The sequence below is a fragment of the Alosa alosa genome, chromosome 4, assembly GCF_017589495.1.
Source record: "Alosa alosa isolate M-15738 ecotype Scorff River chromosome 4, AALO_Geno_1.1, whole genome shotgun sequence".
Classification (NCBI taxonomy): Eukaryota; Metazoa; Chordata; class Actinopteri; order Clupeiformes; family Clupeidae; genus Alosa; species Alosa alosa.
This window is the reverse complement of record NC_063192.1, coordinates 23,311,885-23,339,243: the sequence shown is the minus strand read 5'-3', so window position 1 is coordinate 23,339,243 and position 27,359 is coordinate 23,311,885. Positions and strand designations below refer to the sequence as shown.

The following is a 27,359-nucleotide window of genomic DNA, read 5'->3' as shown; positions in this document are numbered from 1 at the left end:
GCATGGAGCGGGGGAGGGAGGGAGGGAGAGAAGGGAAGGATGAGGATGATTTTTGGAAGCTGAAATGAAACAGGAAGGGAGAGGGAGAGATGAAGCTCGGAGCGGACGCACAGAGTACACACTGAGATTAGAAATTAGCCTACAATATCAGGTATCTGAGATTAGAAATTAGCCTACAACATCAGGTATCTGAGCACAATTACCTTGGAGCTATTAATACCCATCCAAGTTTTGTGTTCTAATATAATGTATGTGTGCATATAGCTATTATAAGGTTATTTCTCTGTGTGTTAACACGTTGAGTGAAACACACCTACCTCCTCACACACATTGCTCTCGCCCATGACTCTTCCTCTCACATATTCGCTAATCCCCCCCCAACCTAAGCTGCTAACACATCTGACCCCCCCCCCTCTCTGTCTTGTGTGAACGGAGATTATGAAATGTAGCTCAATCTAATCCGGCCCCTACATCCATCTCTCCCACTCGGACAGACACCCCCAGCTGCACTACGGCCCACGGACATGGCTGCCCTAGACACACACACATACACACACACACACACACACACAGCACCCACCTGAAGGGAATGGGCTGTCTGAAACAAGGTGACTCATTTAAGTGTGTTCAGTGCCAGTCTGACTCCCAGCTGGTGGGCACTGGGCAGGTTCATGCCTGCTGAGTGTGCCCAGCTCAAGGCAAAGGGGTTTGCTCTCTTGGCCAGTGGGCGGTGGTTGGCCTGATGTTTGCATGTAGGCGGCAGGCATACAACCCCACCTCCACCCCCGCTCTCAGAAGGATTCCTCTGTTACACTCCAGCAGCGAGAGCAGTGAGCCCTCTAATCAGACAGAGAGAACGTGTGAGAGGTTCCCTTATATATTCCCTTGTATATCCCTTATGACCTCAGTGCTTTCCTCTCTTTCTCTCTCTCTCTCTCTCTCTCTCTCTCTCTCTCTCTTTTCTCTCTCGTCTCTCTCCTCTGGCTGTTTCTTCCTCCAACACGCCATTTTCTGTCTGCTCTGATGCACACACTATGGAAAAGCATGGAGTAATGCAACAAACACACACACACCTACACACACACACACACACACACACACACACCTACACAGACACACACACAGACACACACACACATTAGCATTTGTGTGCATTGGTGTATGCCTGTATATGTGCATCTTCTCACATGTCCATTGGTTTAAAGGGTTAATGAGCTCCTGTGATCATTGTACATTCCCATATGTCCCCTCCCCCGCCATGGGAAGCCAGGCCTCCCTCTCAGTCAGGCTTCAGTGTCATATTCAAGGACACTTTAACGTAGAGCCAGCGAGGGATCAGATCGAAGCAGAGAGATCTGTCATCTGCTGAACAAATGCTTTTGTGTCCACATAAATCAGCAGCGGTTTCAAAGAGGAGACTGTAAATCATGACTGCCCTCTGCGTAGGGGACCTTTAAAGAGGCCCCCGGCAGCACGACCTCTTAGTGTAAGATCACAGCTCAAATCGTATCAATATACACACACACACACCACGTGTGCAGACACACACACACATACACGCACACACATACTAACTAGATAAACATATACACTCACTTACACAAACACACACACACTTACGCAAACACACGCACACACAAACACATGCAGAGAGAGAATGAAACACACACACACACTCACAGACATACATACACTCATATACGTGCACACACATACACACTAGACAAACATAGACACTCACCCCACCACACACACACACACACACACACACGCACGCACGCACGCGCACACACACACACACACACACAAATGCACAGACAGACTTAGTCAGGATGCACCAATGTTTAAATTCTGGACCAATACCAATTGGTCCAGATATATCAAACCATATTTGTACATTTGTTTGTTTATTACACCCATTAGTACAGAAGAATAAATATAGAAAAATGCATTTCAGGCCTTCATAGCACCATCTCTGAATGCCCTAGTCTGCACAAAGCAGAACATTTACCTAGTGCAGAATTGATGCAGCATAACAGATAAATATCAGCCGCCATCGGTAAATATCATATAAATTTGCCAATATCAATCAACAAGGCCAATATCTACCAATAGCAATGTTGTTGGGCAGATATCTGGGTGCATCCCTAAGACACAGACATGCAGTTGAAAGGGAAACCCATCAGAGACATCATAGAGCCCTCACATGTTGCAGCAGGGGTCTGGTCCCCCTCTTCTCCACCCCTGCTCCCTTTTCCGTCTCATGAGCTCTGATTAAAAAGTGCAGCTCGTGGCACTGTTTGTCCTGAGTGGCGCACCGTGATTCAGGCCTGCCCCCCGTGGCCATGTGTGCCGTGTCCCCACTGCACTGTGCCGCCCCGCGCCACGCTGGGATTTGCCCCCGACTGCCCCGTACCCCGTCCTGTCCGCACCCCACGGCTCGGAAACCTTCCGCCCAGATGCCAGCTGATGCAGGGTGGAGGGGTGTGTGTTGGGGTGCTTTCTCATAGTAGCCTCAGAAGACAGACAACATGTCACTCCAAAGAAGAAAATGGTGATCCAGTTGCTAAAAAGTCCCTTGAATGTCAAAGAAAACAAATGCAGAGTTTACAATGTTTCAGTGTAACATCGTTTGGATTTCTCATTGAGAACACACATGTATTTGTGTTCATGATGCGTGTGTGTTGTGTGTGTGTGTGTAGTGCTTTTGCATGGTGCCTGCCTGCAGTGATTTGTGGGTCGCTGTTGCACCAGCACACAGTGTTTGACCTTGCGGCGCAGCACTGCATAGAGCACCACAGTACAGCGCAGCACAGCACGCCGTAGCATCCTCTCAGCTGGGCCACCTCTCTCTCTCTCAGCTGGGCCACCTCTCTCTCTCTCTTTCAGCTGGGCCACCTCTCTCTCTCTCTTTCAGCTGGGCCTCCTCTCTCTCTCAGCTGGGCCACCTCTCTCTCTCTCTCTCTCCAGCTGGGCCTTGCCTCTCTCTCTCTCTCTCAGCTGGAGCCTCTCTCTCCCTCTCTCTCTCTCTGGGCCTCCTTTCTCTCTCTCTCGCTGGGCCACCTCTCTCTCCTCTCTGGGCCACCTCTCTCTCTCTCTCAGCTGGGCCACCTCTCCCCTCTCTCTCTCTCTCAGCTGGGCCACCTCTCTCTCTCTCTCTCAGCTGGGCCTCCTCTCTCTCTCTCTCTCAGCTGGGCCACCTCTCTCTCTCTCTCTCAGCTGGGCCACCTCTCTCTCTCTCCCCACCTCTCTCTCTCTCTCTCAGCTGGAGCCACCTCTCTCCCTCCCTCTCTCAGCTGGGCCTCTCTCTCTCTCTCTCTCTCTCTCGGCTGGGCCCACCTCTCTCTCCTCTCTCTCTCAGCTGGGCCTCCTTTCTCTCTCAGGTGGAGGTGTGTGTTGGGGTGCTCCCAAGTAGCTCCTCAGAAGACAGACAATGTCACCCAAAGAAGAAAAAAATGGTGATCCAGTTGTCTAAAAAGTCCCTGAAACGTCAAAGAAAACAATGCAGAGTTTACAATGTTTCAGTGTAACATCGCTTGATTTTCATTGAGAACACACATGTATTTGTGTTCATGATGTAGTGTGTGTGTGTGTGTGTGTGTGTGTAGTGCTTTGCATGGTGCCTGCCTGCAGTGGGACTTTGTGGGTCGCTGCTGTAACCAGCACACAGTAAGTGTTTGACCTCATGGGCGAAAGCACTGCATAGAGCACCACAGTACAGCTAATAAAGCACTGTGAAGCATCCCTTGGCCACACCTCTCTCCCCAGCTGGGCCACCCTCTCTTTCAGCTGGGCCACCTCTCTCTTTCTAGCTGGCCCCTCCCTCTCTCTTCAGCTGGGCCACCTCTCCTCAGCTGGGCCACCTCTAGCTGGGCCACCCTCTCTCTCTCTTCAGCTGGGCCACCTCTCTCTCTCTTCAGCTGGGCCTCCTCTCTCTCCCTCAGCCACACCTCTCTCTCTCTCTCAGCTGGGCCACCTCTCTCTCTCTTTCCAGCTGGGCCACCTCTCTCTCTCTTTCAGCTGGGCCTCCTCTCTCTCTCTCAGCTGGGCCACCTCTCTCTCTCTCTCTCAGCTGGGCCACCTCTCTCTCTCTCTCTCTCTCTCTCAGCTGGGCCACCTCTCTCTCCCTCTCTCTCTCTCAGCTGGGCCTCCTTTCTCTCTCTCAGCTGGGCCTCTCTCTCTCTCTCTCTGGGCCTCCTCTCTCAGCTGGGCCACCTCTCTCTCTCTCTCTCTCAGCTGGGCCACCTCTCTCCCTCCTCTCTCTCTCTCTCTCAGCTGGGCCACCTCTCTCTCCCTCTCTCTCTCTCAGCTGGGCCTCCTTTCTCTCTCTCAGCTGGGCCACCTCTCTCTCTCTCTCTCTCTCTCTCTCTCTCAGCTGGGCCACCTCTCTCTCTCTCTCTCAGCTGGGCCCCTCTCTCTCTCTCTCTCTCTCTCTCAGCTGGGCCACCTCTCTCTCTCTCTCTCTCTCTCTCTCAGCTGGGCCACCTCTCTCTCTCTCTCTCTCTCTCTCTCTCAGCTGGGCCACCTCTCTCTCTCTCTCTCTCTCTCTCTCTCAGCTGGGCCACCTCTCTCTCTCTCAGCTGGGCCACCTCTCTCTCTCTCTCTCTCTCAGCTGGGCCACCTCTCTCCCTCCCTCTCTCTCTCTGGAGTGCAGCGCTCTGCTCTGCTGCGTCTCTGAGGCCGCCCGCGCCCCACTCCTCTGTGTGTGTGTGTGTGTGTGTGTGTGTGTGTGTGTGTGCTGTCGCTCTCCGCTCTGCTGTCGAGTCTCCGTGCGCTCCCAAAGCCCCGCCCGGACTGTTCTGCATCACGTCCGAGAGAGCATGGGTGGCCCTGGTGGCCACCCACCTGGGGAAAAAGGTGACCTGAAGTGCGAGTCGATGTGATGGGGTGGGGGGGCCGTATTGAATAATTCATGTTGATGGCATGGCCTTGAGTTTAACTTTGTGTCTGCTGTGCGGATATGTCTCACAGTGCACCATGTACTGGGACATCGAGGGGAACTCTCTAACTCTCTAACGTGTGTGTGTGTGTGTGTGTGTGTGTGTGTGTGTGTGTGTGTGGGGGTCTGCTGGCCTCTGAGCGTGAGGAGAAGTCTTTTGGAGGTGTTTCAGTGCATTCAGAAATTTGGTGTGTATGTGTGTCCTGTATGTGGTGTGTGTGTGTGTGTGTGTGTGTTTTGTGTGTGGTGGCGTAAATGTGCTGTAAGATTTCTGTACTTACACGAGGGAAGAGGTGCTGACACATCAGGTAATATCTCATTTTCAGTTGGGTAGATCTTCAATCCATAAGTATGCAAGTATGTATGTGAATGTGTGTGTGTGTGTGTATGTGTGTGTGTGTGTGTATGTGTGTGTGTGTGTGCACGTAGCTATACATGTGAGATTTCATTACCTTCTCCTCCTGGGGGCATTTCCACACAGACCTGCAGTGATATCTCACTGTGGATGAACTGATAGGCTCTGTAGAGGCTGAAGCTCAGTAATACCCTCCGGGTTCGGGCCATAGACTGCAAGCCTGGGCAGAAATACTGGCATCCTCTATCTCAGCTCACAGCCATAGAACCCTCTTTTGAAACAGATTTTACAGACCCTCAAATAGCTTTCTACCTCAGCACTTTTTAAATCAAGCATTTTACTAAGATCTAAGAGGGCACTTCATTCAGGATAATTGCAGTTGGTAGATGCAGTGCTTAATAAACTGCATATGCTGAGAGAATGAAAAGCAGCTTAAAGATGTGACGATCCAGCCAACATCTTAGGAGGCCTGGACAGTATAGAGTCAGCATAGAAGTAGCAATAAAATTATGTTTAATCTATTTTTATTGGTTGTTGTATTCTTTATAAATGTTATTACAAGTATGACAATTATGATGCCAGTGACAACATTTCAAAACCAAAAACAATACAATGTTGTTTGCAATTGCTTAAAAGCTTTTGGGCCTTTTTTTTTATTCTTGTGCAGGTTGATAGTGTTTTAAGTAAACCTTCAGTTGTTTGTGCTTGGAATCAGAAAAAGATTATCATTTTCAGGCCAAACCAGTTCTGTTTGCCTTTGGCATCTAAGAGGGACAAAGTAGAAGACCTCCCACTTTTTTTTCGTGGGACGAATTTAGGCTGCAGCCTCACCCAGCATCCCTGTCCTCTCCTCAGCACCGACTCCAGCACCCCTGTCCTCTCCTCAGCACCGACTCAAGCCCTCCGTGTGTGGTGGTGATGGGGGACCTTTGCTGATGCATTCTGACACGTGTCTCTGTTCATGTCTTCAGAGGAGCCCAAATGTGTTAGTGGAGCTCCATTAGGCCTGCAGTGAGGGGGCGGGAGGTGTCCGCGCTTGCATGTCACTTACGGGGGCCTGGACTCGATTGGCTGGCTAATCAACTGGACAGCCGCCATGAGCACATCGGTGGTAGAAAGTTGCATCTGCGTGCAACACACACACAAACACACACACACACACACACTGACACAGAAACATAGTTACTAACACATGCACATAAACCTGGACACAAACAGAAACGCAAACATGCCTAGGCACGTGAGTACACACATGTATGCTCACACGCAAACACACACACACAATTAATGTGTCATAGTCCATGGCGTGAGCTGTATGTCATGGCTAAAAAACCTTGGCCCCCTTAGGCCAGTGCTCTATTTCCAAATCTGTCTTGTGTGTGTGTGTCTGTGTGTGCGTGTGCATCCATGAGTGAGAGAATTCCGACTGAAAGGACGACTGAAAGCACGATCGCTCTCTCTCTGTTTGCATGCTTTAATAAGGCCTGTGGAAATTACTGTGTTTGTGTGTGTGTGTGTATGCATGTTTGCATGCTTTAATATGTCCTGTGGAAATGTATCCTGAAGGTACATGTATGCTAGTTCTTAAAGCTACCTTGTGTAAGAACTTCTCCCATCTAGCGGTGAAATTCTAAATGACAACCAACTGAATATTACTTTCTAGCCCCTCCCATTCCGAGCGCATTTTAACTCCTACGGTGGGCGTTTCATGCCAAGGTTAACATGGCTTCCAGTACTACGACTTCGTCCGGTGTTCCTTCCAGTGATGGTTACTTTAGAAAACAATTACACATTGCATTTAGTTATATAGCCAGTAAACATGTTGGGTATGACTCATAGTTTTACGTTTTCGTTATTTTGGTAGGCTACTATTTCATTGCTAGCATCAGCTATCAGGTTCCCAAACGAATGCATGCTAATGTTAGTACAGTATCAGTGCTATCGTTATTTTGTATGTGCGAGATTAATAGTGTAAAGTCAATGTTTACAGCGTAGCCTACTATTTTTCTCAGTGAGCAGAGTCAGAGATCAGTCGATGCAACGTAGGTGCAAGGGAAAGGTAAAGAAAAGCCAAGAGCCGGTGGCAGAGGATCGGTGAGACCTGCTAGGCAAAGAAAAAGTAAGACTCAAAGATGACGAGGAGAGTGGAAGAACTTCAAAGACAAAGGAGGAGAAGCAACGGAGGTTTGTGTTTTAATATATTTCTCTGAACAGTATCAATGTCAATGACACCGAAATTAGCTCGGAAGCTGCACCAGGCACGTTCGTTTGCGTTGCGTTTGCGTTGCGTCTGCTGCCACTACACCAGAAAAAAAAAAAAAATAGACCATTCTTCTAAAATTGATTTTCACAGCGTTGTGAGCGGAATGCTTCAGTTCTGGCGCTTGGTGTAGCTTCCCTGCCTGTTTGTATCTCCATTGTTTATATGTAGCAATTTCTAGCTGTTGCCAGTCAACTGCATGATGCGAGTTGTCTGCCAGTGAAATCACGACACATAATTACGTTATGGTCTATAGAAAATGTTACACAACATTTTCACCTTTTCATTGTCCATACACATAGTATTCATCATTTTGTGTGAACACTTGAAAAATTACAGAGTACTATTACTACTACTCTGCTAACAATCTAACTTTGCTACCTAAACAAGCCTATCTGATCTTATTTCTTGTGTCTTATTTCTTCAGAGACTTGTGGATGGAATGAGCCTGCAAGAGCACAGGAACCTCACCACACAGTTGCTAGTGAGGCAGCCAGGTCTGGTGTTTGATGCATCAGTGCAGACATGTCGTCCCCCCCACCTGTGCCAGGGATGCCTTGGTGTACTTGTACACACTGCAGAGACATGCCAACCGATCAGGAGAGAAAATGCTGTGGACAAAACCCTGCCACCTGTGTGAGCCTTCTGCCTCACTACACACAGCACTGCCTAGATGAAGGTTTTCTCCAGATTCACAGGCAGTACATCACAGACATCACAGCATTAGGCCATGTAAGAGAGCCAGGTGATGACAATAGAGTTCAGATATGCTACCTACAGACATTTCATTTTCTGGCAGCATGGGTCTCTAGGACAGGGTAATAGAAGAGTGATCCCAAGCTGTGTGTGTAGGATAAGGGATAAATTCATCTCTGGGACATCTCTGGAATTTATATCACCTTCCTATAATGTTGTAATGTTGTGTTATTTGTAAATAGTTTTGTATTAGTGTTCTTGTACTGCCTGTTCTTTTTAAAACTGTATTTAATTTTTTAAACACCGCACCGATACATCGCTATATTTTGCTATATCATGAAAATAAAAACTTTTAGAATCGATAAGAGACTGTTCATGCTGTACCTCTTATACATTACATCCAAAAACTTATAATTAAAAAAGGAGTTGTGGTAATTTACCATTTTGAAACACCAAATGACAGTAACATGGTCAACAATGTTATTTGCAATATATTTATTTACAGAAATTAACAAATTATGGTATTTACACATGAACCCTTCCTTTTTGTATGGTGCCTTTGAAGCAACATGGGCCATCATTCTAAATGTGCAGTCTCCTGGAAAGCTGATCCTGTGGAAGACATGCAGTGTCGTTAGACATACACGCCATTTTATATAGTTCAACATATTGTTACTAATCTGTATAGTGCTATTTTGCCTAGACTGAGTTACAGGCAAGGTTACAATGAAGGCATGCACGTGCATCACATAACAAGACCATTGAATTTCGTCCACATCCTCCTCCATGATGCTCATGTCATGTAGGCTTTGTAAAAAATATATATAAATGCTTATATCATGAAAATATACAATAGAGAATGTCATGTAGGGTTAGGGTATAGACATTATGAGTATTGATGGGTTACCTCTGTTCAAGGTTCTCAATTTCAGGGGCTTCTGCAATTGCGCCAAGATGCTCATCTGAAATGAATAAGCAGAGCGTTTCACAACATATAACAGTACATAAAATGGTAAACACCAAGATATTAAAAAATATACTTTCAGTTATTATCAAACAACAATCACATAGAATCAACAATTGTTTTCATGCAGTGACTGACCTGTCTGTCCCACTGTCCACAATGCTGGACACTTCTGGAGTAGTTAATACTAGAGGGCTTTCCCTTCATTGGTGTTGATGTGACTGCTCAGTTCTCTCTCATAGCTGGACAAAAAAGAGCAGTACATGTTAGAATGTCTCACTTTAACCACAAACAAAGTACATTCATTTTATGACCGTGAGGAAAGATGTATTTTGGTAGATGCATTGACTAAAGTTCAATCAAAGCAGTTCTGTCCGTATTTTATTGTTCTGCATGATAATGACTTAGACCCTCAATGATCAGTCTCAATGGGCTGGCTGGTCTACCTTGCTCCATTCACAAGTGTAATGGACTAGGCTAGTCTACCCTTCCCCCATTCTGAGGTGTAGGCTACACTCATATGGTGAAAAACGTTCAGACAATTTAGTAATTAGTAGGCTACGTCTACAATTAATAAGACTACAGGACAGGCCTCAGGATGTGAACGTCACCCTTGGAATTGGCTACCCTAGCATTATCAGATTAGGATACATTTAGGCTACAAAGCAAAAGCAATGAAAAATAACTACAATTTACAGTGCCCTTTGCCTGTGATCCGTCATAGCAGATTTATGTTACAATGTAGAATAGACAATCCTTTTTCATCGACGCGAGGAAAAGTATCCCAGACGTCATTCTAGCGTTATGGACAACCATGCTATAGTAAGCCAAGCAACTATAAAACTTCGAATTTACCCCTTAGACTGTATATGTTTACCCAAATAGGCCGAATTACCTGTCGAGGAGCAAGCAGGCAACTTCGGCATCCCTTTTAAAATCCTTGCTACTCACAAGCTCTTTCCATCTTAGGGGCCGTTTATACGAGAACGATTGCGAAGGAAGGCGACAAAATATTTTATCATAAGTGCCTTTCGTTTACCGCGGCGACCCGCCATCGGGGCTTGAAGGCCTTAAAATCTGAAGACTCCTTCCAGAGTGTAGAGTTTTGAAGGCGACCGGGTTGCGTCTCCGTCTAAGCGGCTAAACCAAAGATCCTTGATTACCTCTCTGGCTAAACTGTCAAATTAGAATGTCAGCGCGTGGCGTGCCGGGTTCTATCCACCACCACCCAGCGGTCTAGAATGCATATCAATCGAATATCACATACTCTTGCGTCTTCACATAAACAAAGATTTCCCCTGAGAATGCTTTCGTCTAAACGAATAAAAAATGAAAGGCGAGCGATGCCACTTCTGCGTCTTCTCTTTTCATCGTCACCGTATAAACGTAGCCTTAGAAAAGCCACTCCAATATTGACTTTGGTCTGTTGTTTTTCCGGTCGCGTTGGCGTTTTAATTCTCTTTTTCGCTTCCTTGGCGACTCCTTTTCATGTCCTCGAGAATAGGTGTAATCCTCCATCTTCAACAGACTTTCAAATCTGCGGCCAGTGTCGGTAGACTAATGCAATGAGTGTTGCCTACAAGCGCGAAAGGTGGAGCTGAATTTCCAGAAATGTCCCTCGTTGGCGAATGTATTTCAAAGATGGAGGCGCAACATGGATTCTGTCACTCCCCGATGTGAGTCGCTACCCGATGTGAGTCACGCATGCTCAGATTGATAGGTTTTACGGCATAACGCCAAGGGATCCGACTAAAATCCATAAAATAATTCACTTTTCTGTTTCAAAAACGTTTTAGGTATCTAAGATTGTTTGATTGCTAACGTTAGCAAACGCCATTCAAGTGACAGCCTTTGTTGTGCTTGATTGCTTACTTACTTGCCAGCAGTGAACAAACTTCGTTATGTAGGTCAATTTTTATTGATATTACAGAAGTCTCTCGCTAGCAGGCTACTTCAGCCTCTAATCTAGAACTGACATTAGAGATCATGCCGTGAAAATGTGATGCCTTACGCTAAATAGTACATTACTGCTGTGTAGGCTAATGTCATTATTCTGTGGCTAACAGCACTGGTAGTCGCAAAGTAGCAAAGTGACGCATGTGCGACTCACATCCGGTAGCGACTCACATCAGGGAGTGACAGATTCAGCCATTCGCGCGACTCGCACGTATGTATTTGGAATAGCAGATTCTACACTTACGAGAATACTTTGATTAGTAGGTGGAAATAATTACACATGAATGAGCACATATTTTTGAAAGAACAAATGGGTTTTTGCTAAGAATTAACTCAAAAAAGTACACAATGTAGCTTTAAGCAATGTAGTTCGGATAAAATCTCTGTTCTTACTAAGCAGTTCCATATCTCCTGTGTAAGTACGTGTGTGTGTGTGGTGGCGGTGGTAGCGAGGGTGCACAGTTGTGTGTACATCTGTGTGTCTGTCTGTGTGTGTGCATGTGTGTGTGTGTGTGTGTTTGTGTGGTGGGGGTGCACAGTTGTGTGCGCATGTGTGTGTCTTTGTTTGTGTGTGTGTGTGTGTGCCAGGTTTACTACTGCGGCAGCTGCTTGCACCATCAGGCTGTGCTGTTCCACTATGTAGGTCAGACTGCAGAGAGGCAGGTAGACACACACACACACACATTCTCTCTTTCCACCTCTCCACCAATAAATCACAATCACACAAAATAGCTTTAAAAAGTGAAAAGAAGACAAGTGAAAGGTGATGAGTACATCAGTAGCTGACTGCGTGAGTGAATTTCTGTAATGATCCGTCACAAATGGCCCTCAACTGGAACGGTCCCGCTTGTGTGAGACGGGGGCCAGGCCAGCCCTCAACACCCCGTCACACTGGCTAAGAAGGATGCCATGGCAGCTCTTAACCATTTCACAACTGGCAACAGGACTGCGCCAGTAGCTATCATCATCATCAGTGGTGGTCACTGCCAGTCGCTTCTTAGATCGATACTGACATTTCGGTTGCTGCTTATAGTGTTCAGTTGCTTGTGCAGTCTGTTGTTTTCAGATTTCTGCATCACTGTAAATGTCACTAGTCTAGGGGTGGGCGATATATATCGTCTGCGATAATATCGTGATTGTTGTTTTAACAATGTGCAATTTGACATTATCGAGTATTTAAATTACTTATGGGGAAAAAACACTCGAAATCACGCATTGAAGACTCATACATTCCCAGGAGGTGTATGCGGGAGAAGCCCCTGGCTGCAGCAGAGCAAGTGTCACGTGATCACTAGTGGGTCACAACGTTGTCCTACGCACGCCTAATGTTTATTTTGTGCAGCAGGAGTAGCCTACTTGGGATTTTATGCGGCTACTTTTGTCAAGGATCTGTTCAAGTGGCATTGATGAGACAGTCATGTTTTTTCCTACACGGTATTACAGTATATAGAGAGAAAACATTAGCCTTTGAGTATTTTAATAGTCAGTTGTAAACAAATAACTATTTTCAAGTAACTCTCTTGTAAATGGACTGAAGTTCGCTGTAAATATCGACGTTTACCGATTATGCTAACCGTTAGCATCTCTATGGGATTTCTCATATACATTAGCCATAAGCTAACTCATTAGTTTCTATTCTGCAACTTCAAAGTCAAAGTCAGCTTTATTGTCAATTTCTTCACATGTTCCAGACATACAAAGAGATCGAAATTACGTTTCTCACTATCCCACGGTGAAGACAAGACATATTTTACCAATTTTAAGTCCACAGACAAACATAACATTCAAGTAAACAAAAAGTAAGTAAATAAGTAAATAAGAGGGGCACATATAATAATGAAAAAATAAGAGCAGCAAAATTTTGTTGAAATTGTGCATAGACAGTCAATAAAAACTAGTGCAAAGTCAGGCCAATAAGAGGCTTGGGTAGTTCTGTTTGACCTGAGTAATGAAGAAAGTGGGCATAGTGGTGCAAGTTATGTAAGAGCAGCAGAAGTGTTGTGTTTTCAGGACAACAACACCAAGTTGTAAAGTGTACAAGTGTGCAAGTGTTCAAGTGTGCAAGTGGAGTAGTGCAGGTGGCCATTGTGGGTCCAATGTCCAGGATGTTATGTAGCTGAGGGGTGGAGGGAGGGAGGGGAGAGAGTTCAGCATCCTTACAGCTTGGTGTATGAAGCTGTTGGTGAGTCTGGTAGTGCGGGGCGCAGGCTTCTGTACCTCTTCCCAGAGGGCAGTAGATCAAAACAGATTGTGGCGGGGGTGACTTGCATCACTCACAATTTTGGTGCAAGCCTACTTGGTGAGGTGGGTGGTGTAAATGTCCTTCAGGGGGGGAGTGAAGCACCAATGATCCTTCCAGCTGTGTTCACTATATAAGCTGCAGGGGCTTTCCTGTTGTATTCAGTGCAGCTTCCATACACACAGCGATACAGCTGGAGAGGATGCTCTCAATGGTGCCTCGGTAGAATGTGGTCATGATGGCTGGTGGAGCACTTGCTCGCCTGAGTTTCCGCAGGAAGTACAGGCGGCGCTGAGCTCTCTTCGCCAGTGATGCAGTGTTGGTGGTCTTGGAATGCTAGCCTCTTGGAATGCTAGTGCTCTTAAACAAAACATAGAAGGAAATAACTGATATGTACTCTGTTGGTCTGCTTAGTTTTACAGTGAATCCTATGTAAAGGTTTGAAAGGAACTTCAGCCTCAGACTTTCTCTTGGGAAACTGTTAGGCCTATTCATCTTCTCTAATGTACTGTAGCTGGCTAGACCATGTCATTGCCACACACCCAAGTGGGGGCAGAATTGGAAATGTGTCATAGAGTGACAATGCATTGGTTGATTTGGTTAAAAAGTAACTCAGACTTTAACAAAACTTTTTTTTTTTAAAGGATATCGACTAATTATCGTTATCGTCAAAATCACAAAAAATATCGAGATATTATTTTTTGTCCATATCGCACACCCCTAGTCACTACTCCTTATTAGAGTTTATTAAGGACAATAGGTTTTGGAGGGAAGATTATGTAGTGAATGGGATAGGCAGTTTTGTTTCGTTTTGTTTTCTTTTTGACCTGACCTGCAAACCCTACTCCCTGTGGAGCAGCGGAGCCCAACCAGCTGCTCCCTAGAGCCTCACATACTGGCCCTCTCTGGAGAGAGAGGGAGACACTGCTGCAGATAGCTACACAAGGCCAGGTGTGTGTGTATGTGTGTGTGTGTGTGTGTGTGTGTGTGTGTGTGTGTGTGTGTGAGTGTGTGCGTGAGTGTGTGTGTGTGTGAGTGTGTGTGTGTGTGTGTGTGTGTGTGCGCATATGTGTGTGTGTGTCTGTATGTGTGTACGTATGTATGTGTGTGTGTGTGTGTGTTTTACTCACTTGTGGTCTGAATGTGGCATTTCATGTAGTCACCCCTGTGCGGTGTTATGTTGAGAGCTGCCTGTGCTCGGCGGTCTTGTGTGTGAGCCGTATGCTGTTTTGGGCAGATGCTTGCCTTTACGGAAACCTCACGAGTCTCAGGCAGTGTCTATTTCCCTGACACATAACTCACTGAGGCTCTCACGCTCTCTATCTGGGTCACATCACCTCCCTCTTTCTCTCTCTCTCTCCCTCTGTCTCCCTTTACTGCCTTGCTCTTACACAAGGCTCTGTGAGCTGCCTTTTCTTAGTGAGTGCTACCTTCTCTATCTTTTCCATGTTTTTCCTCTCCCTCTCCCTTTCTCTGTCTCTTTTCTAAGTGAGTGCTACCTTCTTGCCTCTCATGTCCCTTGCTGGCGTTCCTTCCTCCTTATCTCCATCTCCCTCTCTTAAGGCCTCTCTCTCTCTCTCTCTCTTTCTGCCGATCTCTTCATGTCCCTTGTTATCTCCCTGAGTCCCTGTCTATGTGCTTATCTCCTTGTCACGATCACTCCCGCTCTCTGGCTCACGCTTTTCTCTTCTTTTGCTCTTTTTTGCTCTCCCTTCCTCCTCCTGGCCAACCCATGTATCCCTCGCTTTTTTCTTTCTCTCTTGGTTGCTCTCAATCTCTCTGACCTCTACCACCATTGCCTCATTCCTCTCTCTCTCTCTCTCTCTCTCTCTCTCTCTCTCTCTCTCGCTCTTTTCTCTGTGTTGATTGCACCACCTGCTGCAGGGACTTGAGAAGCGCCTTCGTGCCTCCTGTACCATGGAGCTCGGCGCTTGGCGAACATGACTTGCCCAAAAATGCTGCAGTGCCGTCCGGGCGGCCGGCTGATATCCAGTGCACGAGGCCACCTGCTGAAGATCCTCGCCGTAACTGGATTTCTGTCCGTTGCGTCGTGTCACGTCGCTTGTCGGTGTTGTTGATAATTACGCCAGTGCAATACTCCTCGCTAATCCCCCCAGTGAGGGCGGATTACCACGGAGCAATTTATTCTCTTTTTTTGTGCGTAGCCTCGTTGTCTCCTGTTTCACATGACCATCTGTACTCCTATCATAGACACAAACTAAACATGCTTCTGGCGGCCGCTGCAGCGATACTATCCAGGCGAACGTTTCTATTTTTTCGAGGTCTAATGAGACCTCATATGACTGCAACTCCGTGATAAACTCATCACAGGTGAGCCACTGACTCAGGTGTAGTTGCTTAGCAACACGGTGCACAGCCAGACATATTTCATGGATTGCAGATTGCAGGCGTTTGTATGTTTCAAAGTCAACAAATAGATCCCAAAGTGAGCTATTGCCATAACCTGAATTCATTTGCAAAATGTTGGAGGAGATTGCCTAATCAATAGCCATTATAAGTGTGATGTGAAGTTAGTGTATGATTATGCCCAAACTGGAGAGGAGGGAGGGAGGGAGGCGGGGTATCGGGGGGAATGAGACTCTGCTGTGAGAGAGAAGCTCTGCTGCCAGAAAGACCATTACTGCAGATTAAAACAGGTTTGGACAAGGACTGACCCAGAGAAGAGAAGACAGAGAAGGAGAGAGAGAGATGGAGAGAGAGAGACAGAGAGAAGGAGGAGGAAGAAGGGAAGATATAAGATAGAGAGGAGAAGTGGGTGAAACAGCTGGAGGGTGATGACACCAGGAGGCTCGTCTTTCATTTTGTTAATACATGTCAGTGGGTGTCGATAAATGTAAGTCAGAAGACAAGGGCTTTCATTTAATTACCGTCCTGAAGAGGTCATCCCAGCTCCTCGCTAGCCAGCGATGTGGATCTGGGGGAATCACAATAGACATTAAATCAGCACACAACCAACCAACTAATATCAGTCACGTACCAGAGTGAACTAGTTCAGTTCATACCTTTGGAGTGGATTGTAACATGAGGGTCTGTAAATGCTGTCCACTGTACAGGTAGATTGGAAGAGTCAGAGATGTAAAGTAACTAAGTACAAATACTTAAGTACGGTACTTAAGTATGAATGGAGTTGATCTGTACTTTACTTGAGGTTTTATGATTCTTCCTTCTTTAGGTTTCTTCCTTTTACGTTTACTTCACTGCATTTTCATTAGCAGCATTAACCTTCTACAGTAATACTGGTCTGGTCAAAAATGACCGATTTACACATTCCCTGTACTATAAATATGGCATTTTTCATCAGATTGCCTCAAGACCTTATGATATCCTTCACAAAAGGCATTTGAACACATGAAATTCATTGTGACTCATTTCTTTGAATTTTGAGTGATTTATTCATCTTGGTCACGCTTTTTTTGTTCACGGTCAAAAATGACCGCCATAGTAAATGAATGCGAAAGAGTAGAATTTTCATCAAGGAGATGAAAGACACTCCTACAACTTTCCTGTGCTTGTGTGCCCATTCTACACATGAATCATACTTTCCACAAGAAAGCTTAGAGTAAATTATGGGAGCCCAGTGTTTTCTTGAACTAATGTACTTCTCCCCCAATGTGAACCACACCTGCCAAATAAATCAATCTTGTAAATTATAGGAACCCATGTGAGCAAATATATTGCCTATACTTGTCAGTAAACTGGCAAATGTATTGTCTGCATTTGTTAGAAACAGAGTTATACATGTAATACTTTACTTTTTAATTATGCTGGCATATGTCTGTTTCATTCCACACTTGCAACTGCTTGTACATTTTATGTGTGCCTCCTAATTTATTATTTAATTTTACTTTCTTTTTACTTTTAATCCTGCTTTGAGTACATGATAAAGCGCTCTACAAATAAAATGCAATCAGAGTGCAGGTTTTGTACTGGGGTTTGAGACCAGGTGGGTGCTTTCTCCTGTTGCTCCATAATGCCAGAAGTGAAAGGGCTTGCTGTGATGCTGATGGAAGTGTGCTTAAAGTAAGAGTTGTATGAGGGACCCTTAGGTCAGGTTGACCCCTGCCTGAGGGCCCCCATGGAAAGGCGATGCATTAGTGAGGCACCCTGTGTCTGTGATGAACAGTGGATGGAAGGATGGAAGAGGGGCACCTGTGTGTGTGAAGTGCATGAGTGTGCTTCATGAAGTTTTTACAAAATGCCAGCACTATGGTTGAGTATGTGCCTGACTACCAACATCCATTGAGGCAACAAATCTTATAAAATATATACATAAAAAATATGATTATTACTATTGTTATAGTGTACATTTTTAATTTATGTTAAAGAGCAGTTAAAACTGTACGGTCAAATTTGACCGCGAACAGTAAATTAAGGGGGGTAGCAACGAACTGTGGAACTTAAAGGTTAAGTAGAAAGTAGGCTGAAATAATGTGCAAATGAAAACAAAAGCCAGTTTCCATTCAGCATGTTAGATATTTGCAACCCCAAGATTATCTGACCTGATGTCACCATGGGACACAGCAGTGAATGAAGACATAGTGACAAAGGTGTAGGTTTTTGAACATTCTAAGTTCCGCAACAATTGAAGGTTCTAAATTTCTATGTTGAATTCAATGAACCCAGATATTCTTTAGAATGTTCATTTCTCAACATTCCCGTCGTACTCCTTTAACCCTTAAAGGTGTAGGTTTTTGAACATTCTAAGTTCCGCAACAATTGAAGGTTCTAAAATTCTATGTTGAATTCAATGAACCCAGATATTCTTTAGAACGTTCATTTCCCAACATTCCCGTCACACCGGTGTGACGGTACTCCTGTAAGGGTTAAGGCCTAGCAAATATAGCCAAGACATAGCACAACAAGACCTGGCTGTTGTAATGAGCTGAATTCAATTTAAATTCCAACTTGCTTTTCACTTTTGCTCAGGCTTTCAAAGCGTGTTTATGGAGTGTGATGTAGCTGCCCTTCTTAACATGTTGGATAAACTCCATTATATGCCTATAAAAGTTCTGACTGCTTTCTTTTTCATTAAAAGCATAGCGAAGGAGGGGGTTGTCACCTCACCTGGCCTCGAAAGCTTTTACTAGTACTTTGTATGTTTTATAATGGGCTATTTGTCTTACTTAAGTACTGTAAATAATAGATATTTTAAGACTTTTACTTAGTGGCTTAATTGCTTATAAGTGGCTTGCTTATAATTACTTTTACTTTGATTGTTTTTTTTTTAATCAAATATCTGTACCTCTACTCAAGTGTGGGTTTCGGATACTTTAAACAAATCTGGGAAGGGTGACTGAGAGATATGACATACTCGGTCGCCAGTGGATCAATTCATGTTTGGACTTACAGGGAGTCTATACTGGGCTTGTAGCTGAAGCGTTCCGTCCATGGAGCGTCTGCTGCAACTACTAGCCTCCACTTTAATTAATGGAAGAGGCTACACCAGACGTGATAGCGACGCGCACGTTCAAAACAATTAGACCTCTTAGTCTTCTAAAACTATACATTCCACGTGCAATATAGCCCGGGCCGTAGTCACATTCACATATGGCCCTGTGTTATCCACTCTTAGTGGGAATGGGGTATGAGTCTATGAGATGATGACAGTTGTGTATCAGCACACAGGGTATGAGTTTGCACAGTAAGCGTCAAGTAGAAGTGTTTAGACTGCGCTGTCATATGAGTGGACTCGAGGGAATTGGTGGTTTATCTGCTGTGTCATCACAATGGTTCTGTCAGGGAATCTCCTAAAAAAGACCCCTATTTCCTTACGGGGACGACCCTGGGCAGTACTGCAGAACAGACCGCAAACAACCAGCCCTGTGGCCAAACCCGTCCGCCCACATGTGTGTGTGTGTGTGTGTGAGAGTCTGTGTCTGTCTCTGTGTGTGTGTTTCTGTGTGTGTGTGTATGTGTATGTCATGGCAGCGGAGCGGAGCGCACGCCAGTCTGACCTCCCTATGCCACACTAGGCCAAACAAACACCCGTCGTAACTGCCGCCGTTAATGTAGAGAATTTTCCGACATGATTTTACGCACAGCACTCATTGTTATGTGTTTGATAACATCCATCAAAGTTGCCTTTAAGCAGGCAATACAAAGCGGTAAAATTTACAAACACCATGCGCAAATCCTGGAACCTACCCCACAACATCTACCGTCGGCCTACAATACTCCATCAACAACGGAGTTCACGGATTACGAACAACTGCTGACAGAAGATGAATGGACAAACTTCCACTATCACGAAAGACAATTTAGGAAAGGCCTGGATACTAAACGATTACTCACCAGAGATTTCAGGAAGTGGTCAAAGTTGTTAAGTATAAGTATATATACGTTTTTATACTTTTTTTTCGGATACTTTATTATAGGAACGCAATTCGCAACGGAGCCTTCTTCAAAAACGGAATATACTCCACAATGCGCGTAGATGGGAGACAATTTGGACTACCATTGCTCAAGTACATAATTCGGATTCTAAGGATTTTGCCACTGGGTGATAACGTGAGATTAAAATCAATCCCTATTGTGGATCCAGTCGAATGGATTGAAAAACATCTAAGGTATCTGCGGGAGGTGATCCAGCCAGCGATTGCTGCGGCCGCGAGAGAACAACGCAGACAACCCCAAAAGGTAGGCCAAAACAAGCTAACCTACCTGTGGCAGCACCGCAGAGCAAAGGCGATTGACGATATCCTAAATGACTGCATGTTTCCTACGCCACCGTCAGACCCTGGTGACACTGAGCAAGTGTATAATTACTATCGGAAAAAATGCCAGTCTGATCCATCTACTCTTTCGCTCGAATTACCCCCGTGGAATAATGACTTAGACATCACAATGACTGAGTCACCGCCATGTACATCAGCATTTACAGTAGAGGACATTGAAAAAGTAATTGTAAATCTGCCTAATAATAAAGCAAGTGGTTCAGATGGTGTCACTTATGAGACTCTCAAGGCCACAAGGCAGATGTCTTGCCACATACTGAAAAGCATATTTAAAGGAGAATTCCGGTGTGATATTGACCTAAAGTGTCTTGAAACATGATACCGAGTGTGAACGTATGTCTCATAGTCCATCTCGGCTTGTCCCCTGCACTCCAAAAATCTGGCGCTAGTTAGCCGATGCTACCAACAGCTTTTTCAATAGTGGTGCTTCGCATCGGGCTAGCCATGCAAATAAATCACTGTTTTACACCCATTTATTTAGGCTCAATGTATCTCCACACTTCATTGGTAGATTTCGAGGGCCCTGACATTTAAAACGTTGAGAACTTTGAAAAAGCACTGGTAGTTTACTTACAAGACGATTTATACAGACAGTATCTTCACGAAGTTTAGCGTTTGCAGCCATCTTGAATTTAGTCACGATAAGTCTAGCAACGAGTAAGAATGAACAGGTATGATAAGGGATCAGATTCCAAAAATAATTCAGTGGAAATGGATTCCAGTTGGAGGCCCTCGGAAGTCTACCAATGAAGTGTGGAGATACATTGAGCCTCGTAAATGGGTGTAAAACAGTGATTTATTTACATGGCTAGCCCGATGCCGAAGCACCACTATTGAAAAAGCTGTTGGTAGCATCGGCTAACTAGTGCCAGATTTTGGAGTGCAGGGGACAAGCCGAGATGGGCTATGAGACATACGTTCACACTAGGTATCATGTTTCAATACACTTTAGGTCAATATCACACCGGAATTCTCCTTTAACACATGTCTGCTCAATGGTAAAGTCCCTAGTTCATGGAAGGGCGCACTCATTCACAGAATACCAAAAAAGGACAATGTACCAGAAGACCCCTCAACACGGAGGGACATCTCTCCATTGCCATCTGTATACAACGTTTTCATGAAATGCATGCACTGCCATGGCTGGTTGATACAGGAATTCTGTCCAACAAACAAAAAGCCTACATTGACCGTCAAGGCATGAATGAGCATGTTTTTTGCTTAAAGACCGCCATTGATGATTTCAAGCATGAATCTGCTAAACTATACATTGTCTTTATTGACTTCAGAGATTCCGGCTTCAGGAAGCATGTTTATTTGGAAAAGGAGATGTTTTCTGTACCCCTGCGATTGTATTGTCATACATAACAATGCGCTGATGTGGTTTAATCTGTTTGATCATTCAAAACATTTGATTCCTAATGAAAATTTACTTGTAATGTGGAATTGAATAAAGTATCTAAAATGTGTGTGTCTCTGTGTGTGTGTTTCTCTCTGTGTGTGTGTGTCTGTGTGTGTATGTGTGTGTGTCACATACTAGCTCACAGAAACATTTTGCACAATAAGAATGATATACTGTGTGTGTGTGTGTGTGTGTGTGTGTGTGTGTGTGTGTGTGATGAGTGTTTCGGAGCGCTGGAGCTGCAGTCTCCCGCTGTCGTAACCACGCTCCTTCAGCAGGGAGGAGAAGTGCTGCGTCATCCTCCAGTCACCTCTACTCTCCTTTCTTCTGTCTCCTCTCTGTCATCTTTCTTTTTTCCACCTCTCTAAATCTCTCTCTCTCTCTCTCTCTCTCTCTGTCCCTTCTCTACCACTACTTTCTCTACTTTCCCTCCTTCAGTCTCTTTTCCTCACTTTTTCTTTCTCTCTCTCTCTCTAGCATGTTCTCTCCATCCTAGCACGTTTCTCACTTTGCTTTTACCTAACATAACTCCACCTCCCCTCCCCTCTCCCTCCCTCTTTCTCTCTGCTCTCTTCACACCCATGTTAGCCACCTCTCCCACCACCTCCATGTCTATCCAACCCCTCTCCCTCTCCATCTTTCTCTCTCTTTCTCCCTCTCCCTCTCTCTCTCCATCTTTCTCTCTCTCTCTCCCTCTCTCTCTCCCTCTTTCTTTCTGCTCTCTTCACACCCATGTTAGCCACCTCTCTCACCACCTCCATGTCTATTCAACCCCTCTCTCTCTCACTCTTTCTCTGAACATGTCTCTCGCCTGGCCTCTCCTGATCCAGCATGTTTTCTGCTATATTTATGTCTCTGGTTCCCTCTCTCTCTCTCCACCTCTCTCCCTCTCCACCTCTCTCCCTCTCCACCTCTCTCCCAAGCTCCCTCTCTCTCTCTCCTCACCTCTCTCCCTCTCTCTCCACCTCTCTCTCTCTCTCCCCCACCTCTCCCCAGCTCCCTCTCTCTCTCTCCTCACCTCTCTCCCTCTCTCTCTCCACCTCTCCCTCTCTCTCTCTCCTCACCTCTCTTTGTCTCTCTCTTCACCTCTCTCTCCCTACACCTCTCTCTCTCTCTCTCTCCACCTCTCTCTCTCTCTCTCTCCACCTCTCTCTCTCTCTCTCCCCACCTCTGTCTCCGTTTCTGTCTGCGCCTGTCTGCGTCAGCCTCAGAGGACAGCAGTGATGATGGGATGTATGTGCTGGAGAGTGGCAATTGATGACAGGTGGCAGGTACCTGGGGGCCGGGTCGGGCTGAAGTGTGGTGGGCTACGGTAGGGTGGGGTGGGGTGGTGGTGGGGGGGGGGTGCTGCTGCTGGTGGTCTGCAGGAGCCACATGACTGGGAGACAGTGTTGGGGAAGCTACTTTTAAATCATACTGTAGTCTAGTATAGTGTAGTGAAGTGTAGTGAAACAATATTACTAAGTAGTTCGATTACAGCAAAGCTGCCCTAGAGAGAAATGCAGTAAGGTAAACTAAAGCTGTCTAGACAAAGTAGTTGAAACTACTTTGCAAAACAAAAGATCAAATGCACAATACTGTATATGCTTTATTGTACTGAATTGTGGTTATTGCAAAACAAAATGCTTGTTCAGAGATTGCAGCAAGTGGGGGGTGGGGTTTGGGTAAGGGGTTAAAATAGACGCTGTAATTTCCTGTGTATTAGCCGCATTATGTATAAGCCGCAGGACAGTGTTTTATGCCAGTTAAAAGAAACAAAACCATATTAATACCATATTAACTGCCCCATGTATTAACCTCATAGCTGAAGAAACTTTGCAAAATCAATGTATAAGCCACGGCTAATAGTTGGGAAATTACGGTAGACAGATACTCACACATGCACACAATCTCACGTGTACTCCTGATCACGTGTGCATCTCTGATCACCTACTGTGCACATGTGGGCTTGTGTTCACGCCTAAAAGCACATCAATTAACATTCTCAAATGACTCACTGAAATACGTACACATCCCCCGTATGACACCCAAGTCTCATGGACACTCCTGAGCTGTGCAAATGTGTACACTGGCATATTCTCCCTCCCACAGAAACACACACGCACAGTGAATGTGACACAGGCATGATCACAATGGGAGGTGATCTCATTTCCTGCTTGTGTGAGTTAGTAGAAGCCTTCAGTCAGTGTTGGATTTTGAGATTACCGACGTCAGTGCCTCCCATGTTAAAATTATAAATGGCCTGGCAGGGTGTGATGTCATTGTCTCACAGAATGGTGATCTGAATGTTTACATCCACTGAAGTCTAATAAATGTATGGAGATCTGAATGTATCCCTTATCATGTATCTATGAGATTATATTTTTGTGTATGCAGAGATTATGGATATGTTTAATGTATAGTGTTTGTTTCACATTTCAAACACAGATTACTTGAATGGTGACAGCAGACTCTGTAAATATATGTAGAGAGATTATGAGACTGCTGAGAGCATTACAGTGGTGAGTTGAGTCCCATGATGCGGGCACAGTTATTTGAATGGCTGTGTTTCAGGCGCAGGCCATTGACAACTCATGAACAGATTACTACCATTCCGACATGGAGATTATTCCAGACTTTTCAGTGTGTTTGTATTGCATGTGTGTCCATTAGGGTAGCAGACCAACCTGTGAGAATGTGTGTGTGTGTGTGTTTGTGGACACATTTGTGTGTATGTGTTTACTGAGTACTTGCTGTGTATGTGTGTGTTCATGGCTGAGTGAAGTGTGTGTGTGTCTGTGTGTCTGTGCCGCTCCTGTGCTTGCCTCCTGGGTTGATTTTTTTTTTTTTTTTTTTTTGCGCTCAGACAGCTGTTGGATTATCCCTGTGCCATGGTGTGGCGTTAAGCTTTTAAAAGCTGCTATAAACTGTCCATTTTGTAATAAGCGAGTCACATGGACCAGGGAGTGGACTGCTCACAGCTGGGTGTATTGCATCAGTCCCCCCCCAACACACACACACACACACACACTCACACACACTCACACACATGCACACGCACACAGACCCCAAACACCACCCCCTCACCAGGCTTCACCCAGCCACAGAGCGGTCCGTAGCTCATCCCAGCTATTAGCCTATTATTGTTGCTCACGTCAGTTTGCTGATTTTAAATTGAGCTGATTTTTCCAGGAGCTGGTGGGTTTCAATGTATCAGAGATGTGAGCATTTGGCCTGTGATTATGCGGGGGGCGTTGTGTTTAATGTTTATGGCAGATGACAGGTGGTCCTCGGGACATCTGAGGCGTGAACTTCAGAGCAGGACCGGGCCCAGAAATGAATCAGCGAATCCCAAACTGGGGTTTTAAATATCGCCCTGTCCCTCCCTCCCTCTCTGTCTGTCACACACACACACACACACACACACACACACACACACACACACACACACACACACACACACTTATATGCTCCTTAGTGCCTGCTCAATTAACTCCACATAATTCGACTTTAATGCCGCCGTTCCATGAACGGGCCATTCACCTCGCTAGCCAAGTGCTGCTCTATTGCGCCGTCCGGCGCTGGCCTTTTACGGTGCCGGTTTTAGCCTGGTGTCAGGACGGTGGAGATTAGCACGAGCCCTTATCTCCAGCGCTGCACCCTGCACCTGTGAAGCCCACTGCAGATGCACATAAAAAGCCCTCCATGTCATAATCACCCTGTGGCGGGGACGCAGTCTGACCAGTCACTGTCATTCTGCAATCACAGTGTGTGCATTCATGTGCAGTATTGTGTGTGTGTGTGTGTGTGTGTGTGTAGTCTGTCAGTCAATTTGTCATTGTGTGTTAAGCCTCTCACCTTTGACCTTGGCAACTGGTTGGGAAGGTGCTTATTGCCACTGTGTCTGTGTGACTGTTTCTAAAGCTGATTGCGTTAAACATTAATCATATTTAACATTCTATGGAAAAATCCGGATCACACGAATCCCAGGGGGAACGTTTGTAAAATGTCTCTACGCCAGAGATTTGTGATTGGAGCGGAGGGGGAATCAGTCATATTCACAGAGGGGGAAGGATTGGCAGAAGAAATGTATCCCATATGTTCAGCCAATGTGCGTGTGGTGTGTGTTGTCATTTTGATGACGATGATTTGAGGAGATAATTGCACTGCTCGCTCATTCGCATGCTTCGGTGTTGTATTGCGGTGCAATGTTGATTCGAAAATGATTTCTTATTTAGAGCACAGGCAGGTGCTGTCGGCGGCTCACTCATCATTCTGATTGGACAGGGGCCCTGGAAGCCTTACGCGGCCAGCAGACATCAAAGATTCTCAGCCCGTATGAAAGATGCTTACATCAAAGATTTCCCGCTTACAGATGTGGCCCCTTGCTCTGGCAGGCTATCAAAGGAACGGGAAGCAAGCTGTGAATTTCTATCATTAGTGGGCAGTGGATCCGCTTTCATTCTATGATCATTCTGGATGTTGTTTTTACTGCCACAGCCAGACATGCACAATGTGTGAACACATCACACGTTTTAACGTTTCTTTGGTTAGAAATGTCACCATTGATCGTCACCAAAAGTTTACAGAATTTGACAGTTAGTGGTGAATCTTTTTCAAACCAGGATAACAAGATTATAAGATTACATCTTCATATAATTTTCTGTTAGCCTATTGCTTTTTATTTTTTTGTTTGTGTCAAATCATGTTATGTTTAGTGTGTCCTCGACTACATCTACAATGGCAGTGGAAATATAGATAGCTCTCATACTCAAATGTTCACAGATTATCAGCGTTCTCATTATTCCCGACATCTCGCAAAGCTTGTTGTTCACCTGATTTTTGCCTTCTGTTTGTGTCTGATTTGTTATGTGTCAAGGCTGACTGAGAAACCTCTGAAGAGAATGACTGAATAATAACTACCCAGTCGCACACTAGCTCACAGAAACATTTTGCACAATGTGTGTGTGTGTGTGTGTGTGTGTGTGTGTGTGTGTGTGTGTGTGTGTGTGTGTAAAACTCGTCTTGTGTCTGATGTGTGAAACTGATTCTTCTGCAGCACTGCAGCAGAGCAGCCCTTAAAAAAATTTCATTCCCCCAAACTTCCCGAAAGAATTACTGCCAATCCCCCCGACTCCACTGCATGACCTGAGGCAAATTACCATGCAGGCCCTCACAGAAACCTTCAAATCTCTAGTGCAGTTTCTGGATGATGGTCCCACTGTGACCTGAAAACAAGTTACTCTGGCAATTCTGTCTAGATTGTTCTCAGCATGTAATCAAGATAGCTCTTGTCCCTGGTGATTTTATGATTACCTGTGCTCTGGCTGTCTTAAAGTAACCATGTTCAGAGCTCTCCTTAGACCTAGCACCTAGACCTTAGACCTAGACGAGCTTGTGAATCTCAAACTGACTTTTGCAAGCTCCAGATGCAGAGACTGCCATCCGTGGAATTGTATGCGTTCTGTTATAGCCATGATGTGATGGCCATGGTACTACTCATGCTCGACTCAAATGCTGTGTTCATAATCTTCACTATTTCAAATGTAGCGTTCATAATCTTCACTATTTCAAATGTAGCGTTAATAATCTTCACTATTTCAAATGTAGTTTTCATAATCATCACTATTTCGCTACATAATGCCCTCTAATACACAATATTTTGTGATGATTTCATTTTAGTGTCAGATTGAATCATCTGTTTATCTTTGTATTGTATAAGGATGACAGTGCAAATAATAGCTTAGCCTACTGTATATTGGCCATGGACTAAGTAGATATGGGTCAGATTCATAGATTCCTCATGATGCATGA

At 45.2% G+C, this 27,359-nt stretch overlaps 1 protein-coding gene and 1 long non-coding RNA gene across 3 annotated transcripts in view; one reads left to right on the top strand and one right to left on the bottom strand.

Moving 5' to 3' along the window:
- slc12a5b (solute carrier family 12 member 5b) overlaps positions 1-27,359 on the top strand; it is an 82,985-nt gene that overhangs the window by 17,736 nt on the left and 37,890 nt on the right. The window lies entirely within an intron of this gene.
- Positions 8,779-11,304, bottom strand: LOC125293085. The gene is made up of 4 exons (XR_007193323.1): positions 11,091-11,304; positions 9,353-9,456; positions 9,158-9,212; positions 8,779-8,862 (listed from the first exon to the last, which is right to left on the bottom strand). It is a non-coding gene; the product is annotated as an uncharacterized LOC125293085 (long non-coding RNA).